The sequence below is a fragment of the Balaenoptera musculus genome, chromosome 3 (assembly GCF_009873245.2).
Source record: "Balaenoptera musculus isolate JJ_BM4_2016_0621 chromosome 3, mBalMus1.pri.v3, whole genome shotgun sequence".
Lineage (NCBI taxonomy): Eukaryota > Metazoa > Chordata > Mammalia > Artiodactyla > Balaenopteridae > Balaenoptera > Balaenoptera musculus.
In genome coordinates, this window is record NC_045787.1 from 121,424,705 (window position 1) to 121,440,240 (window position 15,536).

Below are 15,536 nucleotides of genomic sequence, written 5' to 3' on the forward strand. Positions count from 1 at the left end.
GTCACTGGGAAGGGCTGAGCCCTTGCTCATCATGGGTATAGGCCCCTCAGCCCTCACCTCGACCAAGAAACGGGTTCTTGAGACAGGCCAAAAACCCCTCAAACATAAAGTAACATATAGAGAGTGGAAATTGGCCCATAATATGATTCTCCAGAGAGAGCCATTGCTAAGAGTATTTTAGAGGTTGACATGCTGTGAGCCCGCAAGACAAAATCCAGTTTAAAATATTTTTAAAAATATTTCCATTAGTTGCCACAAAATAAAAATCAAAAGGTTCATGTAACAGATATTTTTGTGACGCTCTGAAGGTGGCAGAGAAGGAAATAGACTACCACAAAGTAGCACAAAAAGTTACAGCTTTTCTTGGAAAATCCAAAAATCCACCAACCCATTAGCAATGATTATCTGAAGCTGAGTGGGGCCAGTTGATTTCACATAGGGTGTGCTCTCAAGGTTGTCACAGTACCTACCTGACCCATTTATAAAACCAGTCTGGCCCCCATATGCATTTGAGTTTGCAATCATTGATGTCTATCCTTTCAAACCCCTTCTGTAGTATGAGTATTATGAACACTGCCTACAATTTTCTCTTTTTTATTGTATCTATCTATGTATTCCTCTGTATGACCACATTATGGTATATATAAACAATCCCTTCCTGATGGATATTTCTCATTAATTACAAAGAAGGTAACAGTAAAACCCTTATATGTATCTTTGTATATTTGGGCATTTCTCTTGAATAAACTTCTTAATGTGAAATTACTGAGTAAAAGGGAACACATATTTAAAATTTCAATAGATAATGCCAAAGTACTGAAGTTGGTTTAGAATCCAAGCCATTTTTTGCCCCAAGCAAGGAGCAAGGAGTAGTTGAGTTTAGAGATAGGCACCAGAGATGAACTGTCCCACTCACAGACATAGAGAACAGATTTGTGGTTGTCAGGGGGAGGGGGGTGGGGGAGGGATGGATTGGGAGTTTGGGATTAGCAGATGCAAACTATTATATATAGAATGGATAAACAGCAAGGTCCTACTGTATAGCACAGGGAACTAGATCCAATATCCTGTGATAAACCATAATGGAAAAGAATATGAAAAAGAATGTATACATGTGTAACTGAATCACTTTGCTGTACAGCAGAAATTAACACAACACTGTAAATCAACTATACTTCGATAAAAAAAATTTTTTTTAAAGAGATGAACTGTCCAACATGTGAGCCCTCTTCTTCAATAACCATACTCCTAATCTACCCATAGATGATTTCCACAAAGATAATATTGCAAATGGAAAAGGCAGATGCAGCAGGACAAATATATTTTAGAGTTCTAGCTGACAAGTTATTTCACAGTCATAAATTGGGTGTGAAAACAAAATGAGATAATAATTCTGGTTATATTTATGGAATTCTCCATTTGTTGTTAAAAACAAAAGGAATTTTTATCCAAATATATTGACTAGTCTTTATTTAGTTTTTGGTACTTCTCATGGTTTCATCTAAAAAAAATACCCCTATATTTTCTCCATTTATGTTTCAGGCTTATTTCCATTTCTGTTCCTTGTAGATTAACCCGATGTTACTGTGTGAAGGCTGCTTATGTTTCCAAGGTTTGGGCTCTACTGAGTGGAACTAAAAATAAAAATCTCGGATCAAAATTACAATAAGGAATTGACAAAAATAGTGTCTTTTTTTCTATGATAAATGTAGCAAATGGGATGACTTGAAGGTTAAGAGTAGAGATTGCCTGGGCATAAGTCTTGACGTTCCCCCAAGCACTAGCTGGGGCAAAACATAAACCTCTCTAAGACTGTCTCCTAATCTATTAAGATTGGGGTAATACTAGGGTTATAGTTCTTTGCGCAGAATCTGGCACAAAATAATGTTCATTGTTATTGTTTATTCTAACATAATAGCAAGCCCCCGCCCCCTTTTAAAGTCTATAAGATGCTACAACGCTCAAGACCACTGCGGTTACTCTGTGAGTTGACAATCATGTAATGGCCAAATCAGAATGAATGACTCCTTCAGGAAAAGAAGAAGCCAGGAGTTGGGCTCAGTTTTAAACTGTACTTTAGATGCAACACCATAAATGATAAGAGGCCTGGTAAGAGGATAATGGCTAACCTTTACTTAGCACTTAACTCTGTCTCACACTCTTTGAAGCATTTTATAAGCATCTTCTCAGTGTATGCCTACAATGATCCTACGGAATGAGCGCTATTATTATCATCCCTGTTGTACAGACGAGAAAACCAAGTACAGAGTGTTTAATCAACTTGCTCTAAGTCATCCTCTTATTTAATAAGATGGCATAAGTCAGAAAGAGAAAAACAAATATCAGATAATATCACTTATATGTGGAATCTAGAAAAAGGGTACAGATGAACTTATTTGCAAAGCAGAAATGGAGACACAGATGTAGAGAACAAAGGTATGGATACCAAGGGGATAAGGGGGAGATAGGATGAATTGGGAGATCGAGATTGACATATATACACTACTATGTATAAAATCGATAACTAATGAGAACCTACTGGATAGCACAGGGGACTCTACTCAATGCTCTGTGGTGACCTAAATGGGAAGAAAATCCAAAAAAGAGGGGGTATATGTATACATATAGCTGATTCACTTTGCTGTACAGCAGAAACTAACACAACATTGTAAAGCAACTATACTCTTATAAAAATTTTTTTAAAAAAGATGGCATAGGCCTTCTGACTTCAGAGCTTACACTCTTAACCACTATAGTAAGTCAGAAACAATGGCAGAAAGAGGCCAGTTACAGCTAGGACAAAATGAGGAATTCAGGTATTGTCAACTAATATCTTTCAAGCAACTACTCTGTACCAGATACTGTTCTAAGGTTACCAATGCATATTAGGAGGTTTATTCCTTATGCCATGCCTGAGAATTACATATTACTGATAGCATTTTTGCGGAAGGGGCTTAGAGCTATTGAACACCTGGGGTCACAGAGCTGTTAGTGGCAGAGGTGAGTTTCCAAAACATGTCTGCAGATTCCAAGTCCCAGGCTTTCTCCCTAGGATTACAGTAAGAATTCCAAGCACAAATGAGTCATCCTCACCACTCAGCAAATATTTATTAAGCACTTATTTGTCTCAGGCGCAAATGAACAACACAAACATGGTTCCTGCACCATGGAATAGGGATTATTTGGAAAAGAAACAATTTACAGGGACAAGTGAGTAAGTAATATTTTATATAATTAATATATAATCAGCACCATCACAGGGCCCAAAAAAATATCTAATTGATTTGGCAAATATTTACAGTCAGTTACAGAAAAATAATTCTAATTCCCTCTTTTAAAAAAAGAGGAAGATAGGGGACTTCCCTGGTGGCGCACTGATTAAGACTCTGTGCTCCCAATGCAGTGGGCCCAGGTTCAATCCCTGGCCAGAGAACTAGATCCCACGTGCATGCCACAACTAAGCGTTCACATGCCACAACTAAGGAGCCCGCCTGCCACAACTAAGACCCAGCGCAACCAAATAAATAATAAATTTTTTTAAAAAGAGGAAGACATTTGTTTATCATGTATTTTCATATTATCCTAGAAGACCTACCTATGAAGAAAGGCATGTAGGACTAATCGGGGCAAGTAAAGAATTACTAAGTTTTGCAACTCTCCCCACTGTGATCAAAAGTACAAGATCGTGGTTACTCAATAGCCTAGGCAAATAGTCAGCTCTTGCACAGACTTGCCCTGAGTTTAATAAGTATTAAGGGTGCATCCTGCTCATGGTTTTCAATCAAAACATTTACTGATTTCATCAGAAAAGAAACAGTAAAGGAAGAGGAGAAAGACTGGTTATGAGTGAAGTAACTGACCACAGCTCTTTTCTTTTGTAAGGCACAGTATCTGTTGTGGATTAACATCTACATACAGCAATTTCAGAGCTTTGTGATTTATTTTTCTTTTCAATGGCTATCTTATCAATTGTAATGCATAGATTATTAGTGTTACAGGATTTAACTCTGTCTGTTGTAAATGTTTTAGTAAATCTATAATGATTTAAGCTAGTTTTATTATCTTTGAAAAATTTATTACACTAGTAACATACGTTCATTGTAGAAAAACTACAAATACACATGAGCAAAATAAAAAAATTAAAATCAATTGATAAGTCCAGTGGCCAGAAATAACTGTCACTGACATTTGGGCATACCTTCTTCTAGTCTCAATATTATATATCTACATATCATTCATTAAATAACCTGGGCTCATTTGGCTTGTAAGTTTCTATATCTACTTAATTGTGAATGTCCTTTATGTCATTAAATATACATCTCCACTATAATTTTCAATAGTTGTAATATCTATCTATCTATCTATGCCACCATTTATTTACCCATTTACCCATTCCCCTATTGTTGGACATTAAGGATGTTTTCAAATACCATAAATAATTATATGAGGAACATACTGGGGTATATACCTGTTGCATTAGTATAAATTTCTAGAAGTGGTATTTCAGGGTCAAATAAGGACATATTTGTAAGACTTTGGCTAATTTTTTAATGGTTTCTTTTCTTTGTTTTTTGTGGTTTTTTTTGAAATAATTATAGAGTCACAAGATGTTGCAAACATGAAAGTAGTAGAGAGAAATCCCTTGCACCCTTCACCAGTCTTCCCTCAATGATAACATCATACATAACAATAATACAGTACAAAAACTAGGACACTGGCATAATACAATAACCAGACTACAGACTTTACTTGGATTTAACCAGCTGAATTATTTTTTTAATATTAATAGAATGGTAAGATGCAGTCTCACTTTCCTACTTTCTCCTCTCACACAGCTGCCTTTAGCACTCCCTTCAAATCCTACGTAGATAAAAAAAAAACAAAAAAAAAAACACAACTCCTATGTAGAGGAAAGAATGCAACTATGTTTAGTAGACTATTGTCTTTTATTAAAAATTAAGAGGGAAAAATGCAAGTAAGACTTTCACCAGATGCAGAGGTGGTTGAACCAACATTTATGACACAGAAAATGCGTAGGATTCTGCCCTCCTTTTGGTTCTTTGCATCATTCCAGTTCCTTTATTATACACTGGAACAAAGTTTTCCAAAGCTGAGGGTACCCCAACACAAAGCAAGTAACAGTGAATCACACAGTGAGAAAGTGATTCATTTCTCCTTCACTCCTTTGATGACATCAAGGAGAAAGCCTCAGTTTAGGGCTAGTCTTCAATGCCTCAATAACATTTACTAATTCTCCCTTTTTAACAAATTGCTTAGGCCTCAAGTTCAGACGTAGGCAGGCAATATCATTTAATTGGAATTCAATGGCATTTTATTGTTTTTTTTTTAAATTTTTATTTATTTTATTTATTTATGGCTGTCTTGGGTCTTCGTTTCTGTGCCAGGGCTTTCTCTAGTTACGGCGAGCGGGGGCCACTCTTCATCGCAGTGCGTGGGCCTCTCACTATCGTGGCCTCTCTTGTTGCGGAGCACAGGCTCCAGACGCGCAGGCTCAGTAATTGTGGCTCACGGGCCCAGTTGCTCCGCGGCATGTGGGATCTTCCCAGACCAGGGTTCGAACCCTTGTCCCCTGCATTGGCAGGCAGATTCTCAACCACTGCACCACCAGGGAAGCCCCATTTTATTGTTTTAACGAAATGTACTTTTGCTTTCAAATTGCAGCAGATGAAACTGGTTTTCCATTTACAGGAGTATTTTTTAAGTTTCCTTTTAAAATAAATGTATTTTAACAAAAAAGTGATTTTATTTAAAAAAATTTAAAAACAAAAAGCAAAAAGATGGAATGCAAACGGCTGAGTTTAGTGATACATTGTGTTAGAGCCTTTTGGTCAACAAAGAACTGACCAGCCAAATGGCCTGTCATATTCTTCCTTGGGTTGAGTTTGGGTGAGAGTGAGAACCACCTGGCTTCTGCTTCTCTTCTGGGATCTGTTTACAAAAACGAAATAGATGAACAGAATCCAACATCTATTAAGCACTTATTGGATGCATCGTTTCATAGACTCCCCAGAACAACCCGATGAGATAGATTTCATTAATAACTTCATTTTAAACATGAGGAATCCAAGGGACAGAGGATCTGGCAGGGCTAGGATTCAGACCAGGTGACAGCTGGTTCATACTGTTTCTCATTAAACTTAAAGACCGTTAGTCATCTCTAGAAAATTTGGGATGACTCTTTATCCTTGCCAGGACTTTGGGTCACTGTGGGTCTGGTGCTTGCATAGGAATTCCCTAAAGTACATTCCTGACCTGATTAGACAGACATACTCCTGATTAGAAAGGAAATCTCACAGTTAACTTCATTACGGGTCTGCATGTTTCAAAGAAAGATAGAATGTCTAATAGCCATTCAACCCCTGCCATTCAACTTTCCTACACATTTCCACTATTGGAAAGGTGCCCACTTTTCCCCAATCATTCCTCTCCTTGAATAGTTCCAAAGGTTTCCCAATATCATTAGAAAACCAAATCACAGAGGCAAATTCAGCACCATGGAAACAGATAATAAAGCTCGATTTAAATATTTAAAACCTATATCCAAATTTATACTAGGTACTAAGGACAGAGAGGAAAGAATTACAAAGCACGGGCTCTGCCAACAAGAGTCCAGTGACAGTCAAGAGAGTCTTCATGACATTTCAGTTATAATGCCTTAGATTTCTAGTGACTTGAACTCCTTTGATGGACTTATGGATTGGTTTATGAATGATTAAGCTTATGGCAAAGCTCCTGAGACCACCAAAGTGTTAAGAGCAGGTCAAATGAAAATAGCACACCTCTAATGTTATAACTCAAATAAGTAAGTAAATTTGATTGACAAAAATTGTCTGCGGGAGAGACCTTCAAGATGGCGGAGGAGTAAGATGTGGAGATCACCTTCCTCCCCACAAATACACCAGAAATACATCTACATGTGGAACAACTCCTACAGAACACCTACTGAACACTGGCAGAAGACCTCAGACTTCCCAAAAGGCAAGAAACTCCCCACATACCTGGGTAGGGTCAAAGAAAAAAGAAAAAACAGAGACAAAAGAATAGGGACAGGACCTGCACCTCTGGGAGGGAGCTGTGAAGGAGGGAAAGTTTCCACACACTAGGAAGCCCCTTCACTGGCGGAGACAGGGAGTGGCGAGGGTGAAGTTTTGGAGCCATGGAGGAGAGCGCAGCAACAGGGGTGCAGAGGGCAAAGCGGAGAGATTCCCGCATGGAGGATCGGTGCCGACCAGCCCTCACCAGCCCGAGAGACTTGTCTGCTCACCTGCCAGGACGGGTGAGGGCTGGGAGCTTAGGCTCCCGCTTCAGAGGTCATATCCCAGGGAGATGACTGGGGTTGGTTGCGTGAACACAGCCTGAAGGGGGCTAGTGCACCACGGCTAGCTGGGAGGGAGTCCGGGAAAAAGCCTGGACCTGCCTAAGAGGCAAGAGACCATTGTTTTGGGGTGCACAAGGAGAGGGGATTCAGAGCACCGCCTAAATGAGCTCCAGAGACAGGTGCGAGCCACGGTTATATGTGCGGACACCAGAGACAGGCATGAAACGCAAAGGCTGCTGCTGCTGCCACCAAGAAGCCTGTGTGCAAGCACAGGTCACTATCCACACCGCCCCTCCCAGGAGCCTGTGCAGCCCACCACTGCCAGGGTCCCATGATCCAGGGACAACTTCCTCGGGAGAACACACGGCGTGCCTCAGGCTGTTGCAATATCATGCCGGCCTCTGCCCCCGCAGGCTTGCCCCTCATTCCGTACCGCTCCCTCCCCGCGGCCTGGGTGAGCCAGAGCCCCCTAATCAGCTGCTCCTTTAACCCCGTCCTGTCTGGGCAAAGAACAGATGCCAGAGGGTGACCTACATGCAGAGGCGGGGCCAAATCCAAAGCTGAACCCCAGGAGCTGTGCAAACAAAGAAGAGAAAGGGAAATTTCTCCATGCAGCCTCAGGAGCAGCGGATTAAATCTCCACAATCAACTTGATGTACCCTGAATCTGTGGAATACCTGGATAGACAATGAATCATCCCAGAATTGAGGCGGTGGACGTTGGGAGCAACTGTAGACTTGGGGTTTGCTTTCAGCATCTAATTTGTTTCTGGTTTTATGTTTATCTTAGTTTAGTATTCAGAGTTTATTATCATTGGTAGATTTGTTTATTGATTTGGTTGCTCTCTTCCTTTTTTATGTATATATATATACTTTTTTTTTTTCCTTTTGCTCTTTTTGTGAGTGTGTATGTGTATACTTCTTTGTGTGATTTTGTCTGTATAGCTTTGCTTTTACCATTTGTCCTAACGTTCTGTCTGTGTGTTTTTTGGGGGTTTTTTTAGTATAGCATTTAGAACTTGTTATCATTGGTGGATGTGTTTTTTGGTTTGGTTGTTCTCTTCTTTCTTTCTTTCTTTTTTCTTTAATTACTTTTTAATTTTTTTAATTTTTAATAATTTTAAAATTTTTATTTTAATAAATTTATTTTATTTTTCTTTCTTTCTTTCTTTTTTTCTCCCTTTTCTTCTGAGCTATGTGGCTGACAGGGTCTTTCTGCTCCGGCCGGGTGCCAGGCCTGTGCCTCTAAGGTGGGAGAGCTGAGTTCAGGACATTGGTCCACTGGAGACCTCCCAGCCCCACATAATATCAAATGGCAAAAGCTCTCCCAGAGATCTCCATCTCAATGCAAAGACCCAGCTCCACTCAACAACCGGCAAGCTACAGTGCTGGACACCCTATGCCAAACAACTAGCAAGACAGGAACACAACCCCACACATTAGCAAAGAGGCTGCCTAAAATCATAATAAGGTCACAGACACCCCAAAACACACCACTGGACGCGGACCTGCCCACCAGAAAGACAAGATCCAGCCTCATCCACCAGAACACAGGCACCAGTCCCCTCTACCAGGAAGCCTACACAAACCACTGAACCAACCTTAGCCACTGGGGGTAGACACCAAAAACAATGGGAACTACGAATCTCCAACTTGCGAAAAGGAGACCCCAAACACAGTAAGTTAAGCAAAATGAGAAGACAGAGAAACACACAGCAGATGAAGCAGCAAGGCAAAAACCCACCAGACCTAATAAATGAAGAGGAAATAGGCAGTCTACCTGAAACAGAATTCAGAGTAATGATAGTAAAGATGATCCAAAATCTTGGAAATAGAATGGAGAAAATACAAGAAACGTTTAACAAGGACTTAGAAGAACTAAAGAGCAAACAAACAATGATGGACAACACAATAAATGAAATTAAAAATTCTCTAGAAGGAATCAACAGTAGAATAACTGAGGCAGAAGAACAGATAAGTGAGCTGCAAGATAAAATAGTGGAAATAACTACCACAGAGCAGAAAAGAAAAAAGAATGAAAAGAACGGAGGACAGTCTCAGAGACCTCTGGGACAATATTAAACGCACCAACATTCGAATTATAGGGGTCCCAGAAGAAGAAGAGAAAAAAAAAGGGACTGAGAAAATATTTGAAGAGATTATAGTCAAAAACTTCCCTAATATGGGAAAGGAAATAGTCAATCAAGTCCAGGAAGCACAGAAAGTCCCATACAGGATAAATCCAAGGAGAAACACACCAAGACACATATTATCAAACTATCAAAAATTAAATACAAAGAAAAAATATTAAAAGCAGCAAGGGAAAAGCAACAAATAACATACAAGGGAATCCCCATAAGGTTAACAGCTGATCTTTCAGCAGAAACTCTGCAAGACAGAAGGGAGTGGCAGGACATATTTAAAGTGATGAAACGGAAAAACCTACAACTGAGATTACTCTACCTAGCAAGGATCTCATTCAGGTCCAACAGAGAAATTAAACCTTTACAGACAAGCAAAAGCTAAGAGAATTCAGCACCACCAAACCAGCTTTACAACAAATGCTAAAGGAACTTCTCTAGGCAGGAAACAAAAGAGGAGGAAAAAGACCTACCATAACAAACCCAAAACAATTAAGAAAATGATAATAGGAACATACATATCGATAATTACCTTAAATGTAAATGGATTAAGTGCTCCAACCAAAAGACATAGACTGGCTGAATGACACAAAAACAAGACCTGTATATATGCTGTCTACAAGGAGACCCACTTCAGACCTAGGGATACATACAGACTGAAAGTGAGGGGATGGAAAAAGATATTCCATGCAAATGGAAATCAAAAGCTAGAGTAGCAATTCTCACATCAGACCAAAGAGACTTTAAAATAAAGACTATTACAAGAGACAAAGAAAGACACTACATAATGATCAAGGGATCAATCCAAGAAGAAGATATAACAATTGTAAATATTTATGCACCCAACATAGGAGCACCTCAATACATAAGGCAAATACTAACAGCCATAAAAGGGGAAATCGACAGTAACACAATCATTGTAGGGGACTTTAACACCCCACTTTCACCAATGGACAGATCATCCAAAATGAAAATAAATAAGGAAACAAAAGCTTTAAATGATACATTAAACAAGATGGACGTAATTGATAATTATAGGACATTCCATCCAAAAATAACAGAATACACTCTCTTCTCAAGTGCTCACGGAACATTCTCCAGGATAGGTCATATCTTGGGTCACAAATCAAGCATCAGTAAATTTAAGAAAATTGAAATCCTATCAAGTATCTTTTCCGACCACAACGCTATGAGACTAGATATCAATTACAGGAAAAAATCTGTAAAAAATACAGACACATGGAGGCTAAATAATACACAAATAAATAACCAAGAGATCCTGAAGAAATCAAAGAGGAAATCAAAAAACACCTAGAAACAAATGACAGTGAAAACACAATGAACCAAAACCTATGGGAGGCAGCAAAAGCAGTGCTAAGAGGGAAGTTTATAGCTATAGAAGCCTACCTCAAGAAACAGGAAACATCTCGAATAAACAACCTAAACTTACACCTAAAGCAATTAGAGAAAGAAGAACAAAAAACCCCCAAAGTTAGCAGAAGGAAAGAAATCATAAATATCAGATCAGAAATAAATGAAAAAGAAATGAAAGAAACAATAGCAAAGATCAATAAAACTAAAAGCTCGTTCTTTGAGAAGATAAACAAAATTGATAAACCATTAGCCAGACCCATCAAGGAAAAAAGGGAGAAGACTCAAATCAGTAGAATTAGAAATGAAAACGGAGAAGTAACAACTGACATTGCAGAAATACAAAGGACCATGAGAGATTACTACAAGCAACTATACGCCAATAAAATGGATAACGTGGAAGAAATGGACAAATTCTTAGAAAAGTACAACCTTCCAAGACTGAACCAGGAAGAAGTAGAAAATATAAACAGACCAATCACAAGCACTGAAATTGAGACTGTGATTAAAAATCTTCCAGGGGCTTCCCTGGTGGTGCAGTGGTTAGGAATCTGCCTGTCGATGCAGGGGACACGGGTTCGAGCCCTGGTCTGGGAAGATCCCACATGCCGCGGAGCAACTGGGCCCGTGAGCCACAACTACTGAGCCTGCGCGTCTGGAGCCTGTGCTCCGCAATGGGAGAGGCCGCGATAGTGAGAGGCCCGCGCACCGCAATGAAGAGTGGCCCCCGCTTGCCGCAACTAGAGAAAGCCCTCACACAGAAACGAAGACCCAACACAGCCAAAAATAAATAAATAACTAAATAAATTTATAAAAAAAAAAAAATCTTCCAACAAACAAAAGCCCAGGACCAGATGGCTTCACAGGCAAATTCTATCAAACATTCAGAGAAGAGCTAACACCTATACTTCTCAAACTCTTCCAAAATATAGCAGAGGGAGGAACACTCCCAAACTCATTGTGCAAGGCCACCATCACCCTGATACCACAACCAGACAAAGATGTCACAAAGAAAGAAAACTACAGGCCAATATCACTGATGAATATAGATGCAAAAATCCTCAACAAAATACTAGCAAACAGAATGCAACAGCACATTAAAAGGATCATACACCATGGTCAAGTGTGGTTTATCCCAGGAATGCAAGGTTTCTTCATATATGCAATCAATGTGATAAACCAAATTAACAAATTGAAGGAGAAAAACCATATGATCATCTCAATAGATGCAGAAAAAACTTTTGACAAAATTCAACATGCATTTATGATAAAAACCCTCCAGAAAGTAGGCACAGAGGGAACTTTCCTCAACATAATAATGGCCATATGACAAACCCACAGCCAACATCATCCTCAATGGTGAAAAACTGAAAACATTTCCACTAAAATCAGGAAGAAGAAAAGGTTGCCCACTCTCACCACTATTATTAAACATAGTTTTGCAAGTTTTAGCTACAGAAATGAGAGAAGAAAAAGAAATAAAAGGAATCTATATCGGAAAAGAAGAAGTAAAGCTGTTACTGCTTGCAGATGACATGATACTATACATAGAGAAGCCTAAAGATGCTACCAGAGAACTACTAGAGCTAATCAATGAATTTGGTAAAGTAGCAGCATACAAAATTAATGCACAGAAATCTCTTGCATTCCTATACACTAATGATGAAAAATCTGAAAGAGAAATTAAGGAAACACTCCCATTTACCACTGCAACAAAAAGAATAAAATATCTAGGAATAAACCTACCCAAGGAGACAAAAGACCTGTATGCAGAAAACTATAAGATACTGATGAAAGAAATGAAAGATGATACCAACAGATGGAGAGATATACCATGTTCTTAGATTGGAAGAATCAATATTGTGAAAATGACTATATTACCCAAAGCAATCTACTGATTCAATGCAATCCTTATCAAACTACCAATGGCATTTTTCACAGAACTAAAACAAAAAATTTCACAATTTGTATGGAAATACAAAACACCCTAAATAGCAAAAGCAATCTTGAGAAAGAAAAACGGAACTGGAGGAGTCAGGCTCCCGGACTTCAGACTATACTACAAAGCTACAGTAATCAAGACAGCATGGTACTAGCACAAAAACAGAAACATAGATCAATGGAACAGGATAAAACACCCAGAGATAAACCCACACACATATGGTCACCTTATTTTTGATAAAGGAGGCAAGAGTAAAAATGGAGAAAAGACAGCCTCTTCAATAAGTGGTGCTGGGAAAACTGGACAGCTACATGTAAAAGAATGAAATTAGAACACTCCCTAACACCATACACAAAAATAAACTCAAAATGGATTAAAGACCTAAATATAAGGCCAGACACTATAAAACTCTTAGAGGAAAACATAGACAGAACACTCTATGACATAAATCACAGCAAGATCCTTTTTGACACACCTCCCAGCGAAATGGAAATAAAAAAAAAAAAAACAAATGGACCTAATGAAACTTAAAAGCCTTTGCACAGCAAAGGAAACCATAAACAAGACGAAAAGACAACCCTCAGAATGGGAGAAAATATTTGCAAATGAAGCAACTGACAAAGGATTAATCTCCAAAATTTACCAGCAGCTCATGCAGCTCAATATCGAAAAACCAAACAACCCAATCCAAAAATGAGCAGAAGACCTAAATAGACATTTCTCCAAAGAAGATATACATATTTCCAACAAACACATGAAAGAATGCTCAACATCACTAATCATTAGAGAAATGCAAATCAAAACTACAATGCCCATTCACACCAGTCAGAATGGGCATCATGAAAAAATCTACAAACAATAAATGCTGGAGAGTGTGTGGAGAAAAGGGAACCCTCTTGCACTGTTGGTGGGAATGTAAATTGATATAACCACTATGGAGAACAGTATGGAGGTTCCTTACAAAACTAAAATAGAACTACCATTCGACCCAGCAATCCCACTACAGGGCATATACCCTGAGAAAACCATAATTCAAAAAGAGTCATGTACCACAATGTTCATTGCAGCTCTATTTACAATAGCCAGGACATGGAAGAAACCTAAATGTCCATTGACAGATGAATGGATAAAGAAGATGTGGCACATATATACAATGGAATATTACTCAGCCATAAAAAGAAACGAAATTGAGTTATTTGTAGTGAGTTGGATGGACCTAGAGTCCGTCATACAGAGTGATATAAGTCAGAAAGAGAAAAACAAATACCATATGATAACAGATATATATGGAATCTAAAAAAAAAAAATTGGTTATGAAGAACCTAGGGGCAGGACAGGAATAAAGATGCAGACGTAGAGAATGGACTTCAGGACACAGTGAGGGGGAAGGGTAAGCTGTGACAAAGTGAGAGAGTGGAATTGACATATATACACACTATCACATGTAAAATAGATAGCTAGTGGGAAGCAGCTGCATAACACAGGGAGATCAGCTCCATGCTTTGTGACCACCTAGAGGGGTGGCATAGGGAGGGTGGGAGGGAGACGCAAGAGGGAGGAAATACAGGGATATGTGTATATGTATAGCTGATTCACTTTGTTATACAGCAGAAATTAACACACCATTGTAAAGCAATTATACTCCAATAAAGATGTTTTAAAAAATTGTCTGCATACCTATTTTGTGATTTAATTTTAAGTTTGAGGGACTTCCCTGGCAGTCCAGTGGTTAGGACTCTGTGCTCACTGCCAAGGGCCTGGGTTCAATCCCTGGTCAGGGAACTGAGATCTCACAAGCCACGTGGCGCTACCAAAAAAAAAAAAAAGAATAATGAAAGAAACTATCTTAGCCTGAGACAAAGGCTTGCTGGCCTGAGGTAATTTATTTGGGAGCAAGGGTTAGGGATGAAAGAGTGATACAGGGAATGAGGGAGAGATAACATAAGGACGCATTATTGTATTAGCCACCCAACGATGAGTGGAACTCATCCCACAGAACCTTCTGAAGAGCCTTAAGAAATCTCAGGACTGCCCACTCCAAAGGATGAATGGAGGAAGCATTTATCCATAGATTCCCCATTAGTGAAAGGTGGTCCACAGTTTTGGATCATGCACTTGTGACTGAAGAGCAAGTTCCCACGGGTGTCCCTATTGCAACGTCAGAGAAGCTGTCGGCAGGAAGCAAGAGGTGCATGGCAGGGTCCCGACAGCGCCAGGTAGCATTCACCTGAATCTGGTGAAACTTCTTAGCATAAGAGGTGAGGCTGAGAACATTCCAAGTGGCATCCAAGAGGTCCCCAATATAAAACCATTATCAGCAGTATGATGTACATCTGCCCAGACACAGTTTTTTAAGAACACCATTCATTCATTCATTCATTCATTCATTCATAAACCCATTCAACAAACATTTATTAAGCATCAATCACATGCCGGTGACTATGTTAAGTACGAGGGATACAGTAGTTTGTCTATCATAAGTGCTTTGCTCTCTTGGAACCTGCAGACTATTTGGGGGAATCAGGCATTTAGTAAATTATTATAACAATTAGTGAATTACAATTGTGATAACTATCATGAAGCGTAGGATGATAAACTTTCTAGTCATGAGAATCAAGGAAGGCTTCCCCGAGGAAGTGGCATTTAAGCTAAAACTTGCAGAGGAGGAGGTGAAGAAGGTAAGGTAGGGGAGAATAACTAGAAAGCGTGTTGCAGGCAGAAGGAAGAACGTGAACAAATACCCC